The sequence below is a fragment of the Notechis scutatus genome, chromosome Z, assembly GCF_049901735.1.
Source record: "Notechis scutatus isolate UNSWTSFEM ecotype Mainland chromosome Z, rNotScu1.2, whole genome shotgun sequence".
NCBI classification, from domain to species: domain Eukaryota; kingdom Metazoa; phylum Chordata; class Lepidosauria; order Squamata; family Elapidae; genus Notechis; species Notechis scutatus.
Window position 1 is genome coordinate 123,520,750 of NC_142025.1, and position 12,193 is coordinate 123,532,942.

Sequence of the window (12,193 nt, forward strand, 5' to 3'; positions counted from 1 at the left end):
TTGGAATATTATGAGGCACACCCTGAAAAACAAATGGCATTGATATTTTTAGATGCACAAAAGGCATTTGATAATGTGAATTGGAGATTTATGTTATTATTATTGGAACAGATGGGTTTTGCCAGAAAATTCATTCACGCAATAGAAGCCATATACCATAAGCAAACGGCAAAGGTAATGATAGAGGGAGAATTGACAGATCCCATCAATATAAGAAAAGGTACAAGACAAGGATGCCCACTTTCACCTTTGCTATTTGTACTAACTTTGGAAGTGTTGAATAGAAATATTAGAGACGATAAGAGTATAAAAGGAATGAAAATTTAAAAAGAAGAATTTAAATTGCAAGCCTTTGTGGACGATTTGGCTTTCATATTAGAAGATCCTTTAGAAACAGCACCAAAATTATTGGAAAAGATAGAGGCATATGGTAAGGTGGCTGGTTTGAAAATAAATAAAGATAAAACAAAGATCTTGACAAAGAATATACTACTAAGACAAAAAGAAGAACTGGCAGACCTATTGAAAATTCAAGTCACGAACAAGGTCAAGTATTTGGGGATACATTTGACAGCAAGATGTAGTACATTAAAAGAGAACAATTACATTAAACTTAAACAACAGATAGCATTAGATTTGACGAAATGGGAAAACCTACAATTGTCATTAATAGGGAGAATCTCAACAATCAAGATGAATATCCTACCCAGAATCTTATATTTGTTTCAAACAATACCAATTAGGCTTGGAAAAGACTATTTTGGAGATTTAAATAAAATTGTGTTGAAGTATATATGGCAAGGCAAGAAAGTGAGAATAAAGTTAAAATTTTTACAAGATGCCAGAATTAGAGGAGGTTTTGGTTTGCCTAATTGGGAGTTGTACTATCAAGCTACAAATTTGATGTGGGCTAAGGAATGAATAACATTAAGAAATACTAGATTGTTGACATTAGAAGGACATGATTTGCTGTTGGGGTGGCATGCTTTTCTATGGTATAAGGGAACTAAAACACAGGGCTATTTTAGAAGACATCATATACGGGAGTCTCTGTGGTTAAATTGGGAGAAGATTAAAGACAATGTTATTTGAAAATTCCAGTTGGTTATCGACTATTGAAGCATTTTCTTATCCTATAATATATAAGAAGGAACAAACAGTTAGATATGGGGAAATATTGGATGAAAAGGGTGAACTTAAATCGATGCAAAATTTAGAGGAACAAGGTATAAAGATGAATTGGTTTTCATATGTGCAAATACATTCAAGGTATGATGAAGATCTCAAAATAGAAGGATTTTATGACAAATTGACTGACTTAGATAAGATTTTGACAGGTACTGATGAAAAGGTGATTAAAAAATTGTATGGTTATTTATTGGAAATTAAACTAGAGGAAGTACAAGTTAAAGAAACTATGATTGCTTGGAGGAAGAATTTTGGATATGGGATTGATTTAGAGAAATGGCAAAAATTGCGGTCTCAAAATTATAAAATGACAATGTCAACAGCATATAAAGAAAATTTGTAGAAGATGTTTTACAGGTAGCATTTCCCCCCAACAAGAATCGCAAGAATGTTCAAGAATAAATCCGAAAAATGTTGGAAATGTCATCAGATACCTGGCTCATATTACCATATGTGGTGGACTTGTGTGGACGCTAGAAAATACTGGACTAAAATACGCATGTGGTTGGAAAAAATGACAAAGAAACATAGACTTGAAACCAGAGATATTTTTATTGGGAATTTTACCTGATGCATACAGTAAAGATTTAAAATATTTGATTGTAAATGTATTAATAGCGGCTAGGATTGTATTTGCTAAAAACTGGAAAAATGAGAAAATACCATTACAGGAGGAAATTATTAAGAAAATATTGGAATGTGCTGAAATGAGTAGATTGACATTTGAAATTAGAGAACAAGAAGATAAACAATTTTATAAAATTTGGGACCTTTTCTATCAATGGTTAGATAATAAAATACAATAATAGAATACTTAGAATTTTAGAAAATAATGAATATATAAAGATGTATTTCTTTTTTTGTTATTATACTTATAAAATGTTTTTAGGATAGATTTGGGGACGATTATATGAATTGTTATAAACTAAATAAATTATAGTTACCGTATATGCCGGCGTATAAGACGACCCGGCGTATAAGACGACCCCCCAACATTTCCACTCAAAATATAGTTTGTTATATACTCACCCCCCTCTTCCGCACGCCTTCCACTTTTGCACTTTTTTTTTTTTGAGGCACTTTTGTCTACCGTGGAAGCGAATCCCGTGAAGCTGAAAGGAGCAGCCAGCCTTCTCCCAGCTCCCAAGAAAGCGAGGCTCGCACCGCCCGGGCTCCAATGAGGTATCCGGCTGGGGCTGTCAGGAGTTGTTACCGCTGGCGCGGCTCCGCGCGGCTCCAGTCCGCGATGCCTCGGGAAGGAAAGGCAAAAAGGAAGAGCGCGGCAGCGCTTTGCAATGGCAGCAGCAGCTCCTGGTTTTTCCTTTCCCTTCCCGAGGCAACGCGGGACTGGAGCGCGGAGCCACGCCAGCGGTAACAACTCCTGACAGCCCCAGCCGGATACCTCAGCGGAGCTCGGGCGGTGCGAGCCTCGTTTCCTTGGGAGCTGGGAGAAGGCTGGCTGCTCCTTTCGGCTTCATGGGATTCGTTTCCACGGTGCTAAAAGTGCCTCAGCCGCGGGCAGCCACAGTGCTTCCCAATTACTATTTGCCGGCGTATAAGGCGACCCGGCATATAAGGCGACCCCCAATTGGAGGCATCTTTTTCAGGGCAAAAAAGTCGTCTTATACGCCGGCAAATACGGTATCTTGCAAAGTATGAATGAACAAAATTATAGTCAAATGATTGATTAACAGTGATACTAGGGTATTCAATTTTTGATTGATAATATGAGTTATTATGCAATGTAACTATAATTGAGACTATGAAATGGATGCACAAAAAATTTGTAAACCAACCGACACACGGCTTGTACATTTACAGAAAAAAGTTGGATGTTTTTATGTTTTGTTTGTTTTTGTTTGTCTTTAAAAACCAATAAAACTTGTTTTTTTTTAAAAAAAATTACAATCAAATATTTCAATTATTTACAATATATTTCCAGTATAATTCCCAATAAAAATATCTCAGATTTAAAGTCTATGTGTTGTTTTGCCATTTTTTCCAACCATGGGTGGATATAGTACAATAATTTTTGCATCCGAGCATGTCCACCACATGTGGTAATAGGAACCAGGTATCTGATGACATTTCCAATGTTTATCCGACTTATTCTTGAACATCCTTGCAATTCTTGTTGGGGGTAAGTGCCACCTGTAAAACATCTTATACAAATTTTCTTTATATGCAGTTGACATTGTCATTTTGTAATTTTGAGACCACAATTTTTGCCATTTATCTAAGTCAATCCCATATCCAAATTTCCCCCCCATGCAATCATTGTTACTTTTACTTGTTCTTCCTCTAATTTAAACTCTAGCAAATGTCCATAGAGTTTTTTGATTACTTTTTCATCAATACCTGTCAAAATTTTATCTAAATCAGTCAACTTATCATAGATACCTTCTGTTTTAACATCTTTATCAAATCTAGATTGTATTTGCAAATATGAAAACCAATTCATTTTTACACCTTGTTCTTCCAATGCTTGCATGGATTTAAGTTCAACCTTTTCATTCAATATCTCACCATATCTAACTGTTTGTTCCTTTTTATATATTATTGGATAGGAAAGAGCTTCAATAGTAGATATCCATAGTGGAATTTTTAAATAATATTGCTTTTTTATCTTCTCCCAGTTTAGAAACAATGCTTCTCAAATATAATGGGTTCTAAAATACCCCTGTGTTTTAGTTCCTTATACCAGAGGAAGGCATGCCCCCCCTAACAGCAAGTCATGTCCTTCTAAATTCAAAAGTCTGGTATTCTTTAGTGTTATCCACTCCTTTACCCGCATCAAACTTGTCACTTGGTAGTATAATTCCCAATTGGGCAAAGCGAATCCTCCTCTTATTTTTGCATCTTGTAGCAATTTAAGTTTTATTCTAATTTTCTTCCCTGCCAAATGTATTTTAGCACTATTTTGTTTAAATCTTCAAAAAATTCGTTCCTAATCTGATTGGAATTGTCTGGAATAAATATAAGATTCTAGGCAATACATTCATCTCAATTGTAGATATTCTCCCAATCAGTGATAATTGTAAATTTTCCCATTTTATCCAGTCTGTCGCAATCTATTGTTTAAGTTTAAGATACTTGTCCTCCTTACGTGTGCTACATCTTGGTGTTATGTGTATCCTAAATACTTAACCTTATTTGTGACCTGGATCCCCAAAACATCCTCCAATTCTTTCTTTCGTCTTACTAACATGTTCTTTGCTAAAATCTTTGTTTTATCTTTATTTATTTTCCTGCTACTTTCCCATACTCTTCTATCTTTTCTATAAGTTTAGGTGCTGACTCCAATGGATCCTCTAATATAAATACCAGGTCATCTGCAAAAGCTTGTAATTTATACTCTTCTTTTTCAATTTTCATTCCTTTTATTTCTTTTTCTTCTCTGATGTTCCTATTCAGCATTTCCAGTGGTAGCACAAGCAACGGAGGCGACAGTGGACAGCCTTGTCTAGTCCCTTTTCTTATATCTAAAGTCTGTTAATTCTCCATTTATCATAACCTTTGCAGTTTGTTTATGATATATTGTTTCTATGGCTTGAGTAAATTTTTTACCAAACCCTATTTGGTCCAATTGTAACAGCATAAAACACCAATTCACATTATGAAAAGCTATTTGTGCATCTAAAAAACATCAGATCCATTTGTTTTTCGGAATGTGTCTCATAGTATAACAGTGTATCTAAAATTATTCTCATATTATATTTAATCTGTCTCTTTGGCAGAAATCCATTTTGATCAGGGTGAATAAAATTGTTTAAGTATCTTTTCAGTCTTTCTGCCAGAATTGAAGAAAAAATTTATAATCTGAATTTAATAGTGATATTGGTCTGTAGTTTTTAACTTGCCGTGGGTCTGTGTCCTCCTTCAGTGCAAGTGTGATATATGCGTCTGACCATGTTTTGGGTATTCTCTTCTTTGTAATTTCATTGATAACTTCTAATAAGTGAAGATTCAATGTTTCCTGGAATGTCTTATAAAATTCCACTGGCAAACCGTCCGGACCTGGTGCTTTCCCAATGTTTTGCTTTTTTAAAGCTTCGGTTATTGTTATTCATCATTGTTATCTTACTTTCTAACGTTATTTCAATATCTTTAGGTATCTGAGGCAAATTTGCTTCCTGTAAATATTGTTGAATTCTTTCTTCCTGAACATTCTCTTGATGGTACAGTTTTCCATAATAATCTTGAATAATTTTTTTCTTCTCTGCATTTCCATAGCATACATGTCCTTGTTCATTTATCAATTGATTTATCCTTCTCGAGTCTCTTTCCTTTCTCAATTTATATGCTAGCCATCTGCCTAGTTTGTTTGCATCTTCAAAATAGTTCTGCTTAGCATTTTTAATTTTTTGTGCTATTTCTTCTTTTTCCATTAGCCCCATTTTATGTTTAGTTATGTCCATTTTAATTTTAATGTCCTTTTTTGTGGAAATTTCTGTAGTTCTTTTTCCAACTTCTTGTTGTCATCTTCCAATATTTTAAAGGGTTTTTTTCTGTTTTATATTTCTTTTCCTTGTATCGTCCATTATCAAGCCTCTTGTATAAGCCTTCATCGTGTCCCAGAGGTTCTGTAATGATGTATCCTCTTTTGTGTTTTCTTTAAAGAAAAAAGTCAATTCTCTCTTAATTTTCTGTTTAAAGTCTTTTTCCTTTAATATCGTATTATTTAAAATCCATCTATATCTCCTTTTTTGTAATTTCCATACAAGTGTTATTGGATTCTGATCTGCCCAGGTACTTGCTTCTATTTCAATGTCTTGTGTGTTAGAAAGCAATTCTGTTGACATCCATATCATATCTATTCTAGACCATGATCCATGTATATTTGAATAAAAGGTATATTATTTATTTTCCACATTTCTCTCTCTCCATGCATCTTTTAAGTTTATCTCATCTACCATTCGAAAGAAGGATTTTGGCAATGTCTTTCTAGCTTTCTTTGCTGTTTTTTGTGTTTTATAGTCCAATTTGTCATTTATTATTCCATTAAAATCTCCCATCAGACAGATATTAGCATAATCCAGTTCAATTATTTTCTTATGTAATTTCCTGTTTTGGCAAGGAGCTCATCCTGAAAGATTTTTCAAAGATTATGCTTAGAGGTTCGGCTATGGCAGTAGATAGCTTTTTTAAGAAGTAGGCACTTATTCCGTCCGGTCCAATAGATAGGGATGGTTTTAGATTGTGCAGTGCTTTTTCAACATTGTCTTCTGTAAAATCAATATGTATTAGATCATTGTAGTTATCTGTGGTTCGACTGGGAAATACTGGGCATGACCCATTGCTGTTTACAAATACTGAGCCAAAGAATGTGTTAAAGAGGTTGGCTTTAATAGTGTCGTCATTGCAGTCTTTACCATTAGGTCCTTTCAGGGGTGGGATGGACCTTGAGTCTTTTAGTTTGTTGTTTACAAAATTGTAGAAAGTGCGGGTGGAATTGGTGCATAGAAGGTTTTCCTCTTGTTCAATGTAATAATTGGTGCATTCAGTCTTTACCTCGTGGCATAAATTTTTGTATCTGCTTTTGAAGTTGGAAACATAACCAGATTTGTTTTTCCGCCAAAGTTATCTCTTTTGGGATTGAAGCTTCCTTATTGTTATGGGTAATCTGTTTTTTCTGGTTTTTGTAGTTGTTATTGGTACTTATAGTTGGATGACTCTTTTGACTTCAAGTAAAAATATGTTTTATGAAGGAGTTGTTTTGTTTCCCCAATGTGAAATCTCCACATATTTCACGGCACTGTACTGCATATACCACATTGCTCAGATTGTAATCTGGATTTTTTTTTCTCATTTCCTTCTTCTTCGGACAGTTAAAAAATGAAAGAATATTTATTTATTTGTATTTCATATTTTTTATGAAATACCTCCCCTCATGGTCCATCCTTTTACATATAATTATTGGCTTTGTTATATGAAGTTATATTATTTTTCAAACATGTTCTGAATGATCTGAATAACAAAAATCTTGCATGCAAAATTTGATGAAGTTTGTAAATGAAATGAAGATATTGAAAAAGTTTAAATATATAACTTACGTTGTATATTCATGAACTGGGATAGAGCTTGGTAACAAGGTCAGCCAATGAATAGGCATGGTAACTAACTCAGCCAATGGGGACAATTTGGGAAACTTAGAAATAGGCTAGGATGGAAACTGAAACTAGAAGTAGCCTAGGCATGGCTCTATGTTAAGCTGTGCAGCTCTGAAGCTATTGAGTTCTGAATCTGTCTATTGAAATGAACTGCTTCTCTCTGCTGCTTGCCTGCTGAACTAAAGTAAAAGAGAAACTAATTTGCTTGTCTGCTGAAGTTACTTGCAATATGTTTCTGTCTGAGTTTGCTGCATGTTGGAAAAATCTACAACTGCTTTATAAAATCTACTTATTATAAACATAATAAGTGCTGTAAATAACACAGCCATCTGTGTTTATTTTTCTGGAGCAGAATTAATGCTGCAAAACTCTGAATATGTACTTTATGTATGAAATAATATGTAAAGGATCTTATTTAATCTACAACCTGTATATTTAACAGTTTCAAATGTAAAACTTTGTCAATCAATAGCATGAAGAAAATTTCAAATTTAAATGGTCCTCAATTATTTTTTATTTATTTATTTTTCAATTAAAAACAGTGTAGATTGATGAAAAAAAATGGCATTCCATTGACTGTAAGCAAAACAGAAGGAACTGAAATTTCTCCATATGATTTCAAGGAATCCAGTTAATATTTATATTACTTTGATTATTCATTCAGCTCCACCATTTTTTGCAGCAAGTCTCTTTTAACAACAGTGCTGGAGAACAGGTTTCTTTTGGCCCCAATGGAGAATTTGAAACTGGGTTTGATGTTTTCAATTGGGTCACATATCCAAACAAGTCCTTTCTAAGAGTCCAAATTGGAAGCATTGATCTCATGGCTCCCCCAGACAAGTTCCACACCATTTCTACCATGGATGCTGTTTGGCCCCTTGTATTTCGTTTTTCAGTTTTTTAGAAATCGCGTATTCATTCATCCACAGAAATAAATGATTAAATGACTGTCACGACAACAACCTTTGGATTTAGCAGCCTCAGTATTTTTTATATGTGATGTGAACATAAACTGCTAAAATATAAACGGGTGACTTAAAATTGAAATGCCCATAACCTTTGATTATCTCCAATGCAAGATCATCTCAGTAATTGTAGTACTGGATTTTGCGATTAGTCAGTTGAACATATCAATGCATGAGCATTGAGTTCAATGCAAGGAAATTGAGATAAGCTAAGACAAAGCAATAAGATAAATTGGTATATGATAAAATAGAACGCAAATATATATTAAAAATGAATATTTCAGATCAAAAACAGCAGGTGCTTGTTTCTCAAACTCAGAAAATTTATGAGGTGTGGACTTCAATTCCAAACTTCAACATACTGGCTGGGGAATCCTGGCAGTTGAAGTTCACACCTGTTCTACTTGCTGAAGATTGAGGAACAAAGGAATTGAATTGAATTGAATTTTAATGAATTTAAAACAAAAGAAAATGGTGAAATTGGACACTAAGGAATGATGACGATGGGAAGAGTTTGGGTATGTATAATTGATGAAATGGACACTCCCAACACATACATTCTTCATATGAAAGAAATCTCATTTTATTTATAACAGACAATGCCTCTTTCCATCTGTAATGAGAAATGTCCTACTGGCTCCAGCAAGGTAAAATTGAAGGGAAATTATCCTGCTGCTATGACTGTAGACAGTGTCCAGATGGGAAGATAGCTGACCAAATTGGTAAGCAAAGGAATATGTTGAATATATGGATAATTTAATAAATATAACTTTATTAAGTATAAGTATTATGGTGTCTGAAAATCTTATCTTATAGGTTGTATACTTTAGTGCATTTTGTATATTATTTTCAAAATAATAATAATATGAAGTCATAATATCTTAGTAAATAAAATATGCTATTAATTGTTCATACTTAAAACCTATCATGGTTCTGTGAAACAGTTTTATTCGTTCTTTTTCCTCAGACTTAGATGACTGTTTCCCATGTCCAGAGGATCAATATCCAAACAAGGGTCAAGATAATTGCCTTCAAAAAACTGTAACTTACTTAACTTTCCAAGAGCTTTTGGTAATGATTGCAGTCATTTGGTAATGATTGCAGTCTCCTTTTCTGTCATCTCAGCTGCGGTCCTGGAAAACACTCCCATTGTCAAAGCCAACAACAGGACCCTCACCTACACACTTCTCATTGCTCTCCTGCTCTCCTTCCTTTGCACTCTGCTCTTCATTGGGCAACCTGATCGAGTGAAATGTCTCTTGCGACAAACTACTTTTGGCATCACTTTCTCTATAGCTCTTCCTTGTATTTTGGGTAAAACAACCATAGTAGTTCTTGCTTTCATGGCCACAAAGCCAGGCTCCAAAATGAGGAAATGGGTGGGGAGAAGGATGGCCAACACAAGTGTCCTATCTGTCTTCACGGTTCAGTTCACCATCTGTGTAGTGTGGTTGGCAATGTCTCCCCCATTTCCAGATTCAGACATGCACTCCATGGTTATAGAAATTGTCCTGGAATGTAACGAAGGTTCAACCAGAATGTTTTATACTGTCCTTGGCTTTATGGGGCTCTTGACCGCTGTCACTTTCACAGTGGCCTTCTTGACTAGGAATTTACCTGACAGTTTCAATGAAGCCAAATTCATCACCTTCAGCATGTTGGTCTTTTGCAGTGTCTGGGTGTCATTTGTTCCCACCTATTTGAGCACCAAGGGAAAATACGTGGTTGCTGTGGAGATCTTCTCCGTTTTGGCTTTAGCAGCTGAATTGCTGGGCTGCATTTTTTCTCCCAAGTGCTGTATCATTATTCTGAGACCTGATTTGAATAAGAAGGAGCAATTAATAAAAAAATAAAACTGATATTTATATCTTGAATGAAGATAAATTGGTTATTTTCCATATAATATAAAGGGTTTGGGTTTTGGGGGTGCTTTGGGGATTCTGTGTTATTCCCTCATATCAGCATATCAATGTGACATATAAGACAATACCTTGGTTTATAGGGACACAGATATATATCCCTATTACACTCACTCTGTGAAACTATGACCGATAATTTAACATGTCACCTTTGCTTTGCATGAAGATTCCCATGAAAATAAGACAAACCAGGAAGTTAGACAGTACTGGAAAAATAAACATACAGAGAACCTGTGTGACTGCAAACTCTCATTTAACATTCAGACATTTTTCTCTTCTATAACAACTTTTTCATAATTTTCAGGATGTGTAGATAGGTATTGAGGTAGAGTCACACAAGAAGGCGACTTTCAAAGCATTAGCTGTGATTATATTTCCAAGTTAACTTTAGGACCTAGAGAGTTTTCATGAATCTTTTCTTTTTGAACTATTAGATCATTATTCTGAGCTCCAATAAGAATAAATGGGAATAGCTAATCAAGAAGATAATTGTGTTTAAAAATTGGTTTTTAATATTACAATGTTCAGTTGTCTCATACTTATTGAATTTGTGTCCTGGAACCCATAAGCCTCATAAAATATTTGATTAAAAAAGATCTTGCCAACCATCCTAATATTCTTCAGAAGTATGTTTTTAAAAAAAAAAAATGAGGAAAATACCCACTAATTTCTACTGTTCAAAATCTGGATGGTTGAGACCCAGATGTTGGTGTTATGGATAAGATGGTTGTCCAGAAATTGGGAAACAATCAATACTAGTCCCCCTTGAAGCATGATAGCATCCACAGTTATGTTGTTGTGGTAATTGAATAAAGAGTTTGGAAGAAGATTGTGATGAAGAATTACTTCTTAGATTCCCTCATGTAACTGCCTTAAATTTTCCTTAAATATATTGGTCTAATAGTGGTTTTATATCTGTGTTTTGTTTCTTGCTTTCAATGAATTTCTTTTTTTTTTAATTATTATTTTTTTTTTTGGAAAAATACTTTATTAGTTTTACCTTTAAAAGAACAACACAACTACAAGTTATGTACAACAAAAAGACAAACAGGCCTTAGCATAGGCCAAGAGGGAAAGATAGGAAAGCCTAAGAGAGGGAAAAGGGAAGAGTAAGGGAAGGGAAGGGTAGAGTGGGGAAAACAGTTAAAATAAAACCATATTTTGTGTCTGTCTGTAAGATCCTTTCTTCTTCAAAAATATCGTCGGCGGTGCTTTTCTTTATCTCTGCTTCGGAGGCCCTCGCCATAATTTTCCTAGAGGTGATCTATCTTTGGTTTAGCCAATTATACAAAGGATTCCAATTGTTGTAATAGGATGAGGATTCTTTATTTTTAATGCTTGGGTTAGTTTGTCCATTTCGGCGCATTGTAAAATTTTCTGAATAACCATATGTTCAGTGGGAATGGAAGGTAATTTCCAGCACTGGGCAAATGCCAGTCTGGCTGCGGTTAAGATATGAATTACAATATACTTCGATTTTTTGGGTATTTGTTTATTGAAAATTCCTAGAAGGAAGGACTCTGGTTTGTACTAAATTTGTTCCTTGGTTATTTCCTCTAGCCAGCGCCTAATTTTTTGCCAGTACTTCTGGGTTTCTTTGCATGACCACCACATATGGAAGAAGATTCCTTCTATGCTTTGGCATTTCCAACAATTGGGGCTCGTGTTGGGGTGTATCTTCGCCAATCTCGAAGGGGGCAGGTGCCATCTATAAAACATTTTATATGCGTTTTCTTTATAAGCTGCTGATTTCGTGATCTTAATGTTCCTGTTCCAGATCCTTTCCCATTCTGCTAGGGTAATGCTCAAGTCCCACGTTTCTGCTCCACGCAATCATATTTCCTTTGACAATTTCTTGTTCTAGTTCAGTTTCTAATAAATGTTTGTAAAATTTAAATATATTTTTTTGCTCGGTCCTAATAGAATTTTGTCTAAAGTCTGTAATTTATTGTAGATTCCAAATTCCTTAATATCTTGTTTATATCTACTATGAATTTGAAGGTACACCCAC